At 48.2% G+C, this 3,039-nt stretch overlaps 1 long non-coding RNA gene across 1 annotated transcript in view; it reads right to left on the bottom strand.

The window, feature by feature from the left end:
* Positions 1–3,033, bottom strand: part of LOC103665152 — a 5,643-nt gene extending 2,610 nt beyond the window's left edge. Inside the window, exon 1 of the long non-coding RNA XR_569243.2 lies at positions 1–3,033. This exon is cut by the window's left edge and continues 792 nt beyond it. This is a non-coding gene — a long non-coding RNA (uncharacterized LOC103665152).
* Between the last annotated feature and the right edge of the window lie 6 nt (positions 3,034–3,039).

Below are 3,039 nucleotides of genomic sequence, written 5' to 3'. Positions count from 1 at the left end.
CCCCGCTCTGGGCATTAAATGGGCCCACGCCCCTCCTGAGGAGTCCAGCAGGGATTCGGGCCTGGGGACAAGCTAAGTGTGACAAGGTAGAAAGCTGACTGGACTGCAAGGGGGACTCCGCTTAATCCCAGGTTGTACTGAAAAGACCGCTTCTCCAAAGCCTTCGCACTGGAGAGTCAGCTACTCAGTTAAGACCAAACCCTTTTCTTTCCACGAAAGGGGGCAAAGAGGACAGGTTTTTAATCACCCCCCCCCCACCTACCCAGTCCATCCACTCAAGTCACCCGTCTCTCCCTTTCCTGCACTACGGTGTTCAAACGTGATGTTTTCAGTTGTACTTCACGGAGTATGTTCTGGAACATCCCCCCCCCCCCCCCGGAGCATGTGTGTGAGAGGCTAAATTGGATGCACTCAGCAGTTTCAATCTGATTTAGGCCCGACTGGCAGCAGATGGTTGGCCTTGAGTTAGAAGGTCTGGGGGCTTCATGGCATCTAGTTTTCCCCTCTCGGCACAGGCATAAAGCGTCTAGAGGTGGAAGCATTTAGACGAACAGACTCATTTGCCGGGACCCCTGGTAAGGTCGGGATTATTCTCCACATCTTGCAAACAAAAATTAGGACCATAGGTCAGTGACTTACTCTGATCCATTGACTAAAAAATCCAACCAAATCACTACAACCCCAGCAAAATTCTGATCTTGGCAAATCTCCATTTACTTAAATTGAAGTAGGTCCGAATAAAACGTTTGCAGTCAGGACTACAGGACCCTTTTGGGGAAAACACAACAATCTAGAGACTGATTTAGGACTAGGCTGGAGAACTCTGATTATGTTTCCTCCTTATGAGGGTAATTTCTTATTAATTTGCTGAAAGCATCCTGGAAAACCAAAATGACAACGCAGCCTTGACTTGAATGAGGACAGCGTGGCTCCTACGAGGTTGGCTCTTTTCAAGACCCCTCCCAGGGCTTTTCTGTTAGCTTCTTCCCTCCGGGATGAAATACGTAAGCAACAGGAGAGAGAAGCAAGGCTTTATAAAGACCCAGCTGAAGAGCTGACCAGCCTCTCTCTCCACCTCTGCAAATAGCACACACACACAGAAGCCTCGCCTTTCGAGTTTCTGCGCATGGCTGGTCGTTAGGGAGAGAAGGCTACTGAATAAACTTCGTGCTGGTTCTGGGCCCCTATGCCGAGCCTGGCAGCCGCTCTCTGCACTCTGCCCCCACGACATAATGACCTCCCGCCCTGAGGCTCTCTAAAAAAGCTGTTTTTCTGACTCTGGCTCAGAGGTTTTGTGAAGTCCTTCACTAGCCTAGGTAATTCGGAGCCTTATGGGGTGAGATAGGGGGTTCAGCTCGTTTGTTAAGCTTACAAAGCCCAGGGATGCCCATGATAAAATCAAAATGGACTTTAGGGTACAGAAAAAGGAAAGAGGGGAATAAAAGTCATTTAATTATATCAAACCATATGCAATGGTTCCATATCGGCAATTTCCTACGGCTCAACTTAAACATTTTTGCCTCTTTTGCATGAATTAGCAATTCAAAAAGCAAAGTGTAATGTCTTATCTAAATATCAACCATTAAAAAGGTCAGTTAAGAAGATTAAATGGCTGGTTTCATTATGCGTGTACTCGACTGGGCCACTATTTTGTCTGCCACAAGAAGAAAAGTGCCCACATTTTATGAAGGTTTTTTTTTTTTTTTTAAGAGATTGGGTTTTCAAATATACCACAGAGACACAGGGAGAATCTCAAACTTGGTTTCCAAGAGCTCTCTCAGTATTTTACCTACCACAGGTGTGGGCAGGTAGAACAGCTCGCCCACGGAGAACCCAAACTACAAACCTAACTTTCAAACCGTGCTCACACACTAAGCTGGTACGAGCCTCCCCACCTACCGAGAAAACGGCCCTTCGCTACACAGCATCGGTGTTAAGACATCTGGATTCTTAATCTCATAGCAGGCGGAACCTTCCACTGGATTGAACAATGCTCAATGTTCCATTGGCTTGCCTCTCATTCCTCACCCGGCCGCTGAAATCTCATGCATTTAGCAGCTCAGAGTTGGGACTTCTACTCAGTCTTTAGGACAGTAATCTTGTGTTTTGTGTTTTGCGGTTAATTTTCTTCGCAGTGTAGTTTTTTTCCCCCTCTGAAGACTAGCCTATTACCTCCTAGGCTCCTTGCTGCTCTCTAATCCCCAGATAGAAGGATCCCACAAATTCTGGTGTTATTCCTAAACCCCACAGTAGATATCTCAGTGGTAGCCCTGAAGAATTGACTGCTTTTCGTCCTCAGTCTCTCAACAGTTTCTCCCATCAGATTAATTTAAAAAACCCAACAGTATAACACGATTTTGCCTTTGGTTTTAAACATTTCAGTAGCTACTTCTTTCTGGAGATTCCAGAGAAGGAATTCTGATTCCTTCCCCATGTTGAAATGTTCATGGATGGAGTTCCGACCTTCAGTCTACAGGAAACCCAGGTAGCGCCAAGAGTCCGGAAGCCTGACGTGGGATCGCCATCCCGCAGCCCTTGGTGCTAGGGCCTCCGCTCAGATTGCTTCCTCCTGAGTTCTGTCCCGCTGACCACTGGCTTCCCATCATCTTTGGAGGTCCAATCTCAGCTGCCTTCCTTCTGGATCATTCTAGCCTGCTCTGCCCCCACCCTGTGTTATTCCTGCAGCCGGCTAGGCTTGCCCAGCTGCGTACGGACGTGGAGCCTCTGCCAGGAGGCCCCCCACGCCTGCCACACCGTGCTCGGACGCCGCAGGTGAATGAGTTAGACCGCTGAAGCATGCTATTTGTTGGCTTGTGTGACTACTATGTGAAAAAGTGGGAATAGGTCTGCATTTGTCTTGACTGAGAGACACTTAAGCCCCACCATCTGCATCTTGGGTGAAATTTTAAATGTTAAGAGAGCTTCAGACCTCAGTAAAACAGAAGCATTAGTTCGACTCAGTCAGTGCCCCGTCTCAGACAACCCTGGGGCTTGCAGCCGTCCTCACCACACCGGCGGCCGCCCCATCGCCGCAGGCTG

The sequence above is a fragment of the Ursus maritimus genome, assembly GCF_017311325.1.
Source record: "Ursus maritimus isolate PB19 chromosome X unlocalized genomic scaffold, ASM1731132v1 scaffold_X1, whole genome shotgun sequence".
NCBI lineage: Eukaryota > Metazoa > Chordata > Mammalia > Carnivora > Ursidae > Ursus > Ursus maritimus.
The sequence above is the reverse complement of the archived record's forward strand: the minus strand, read 5'-3'. Positions and strand labels throughout refer to the sequence as shown.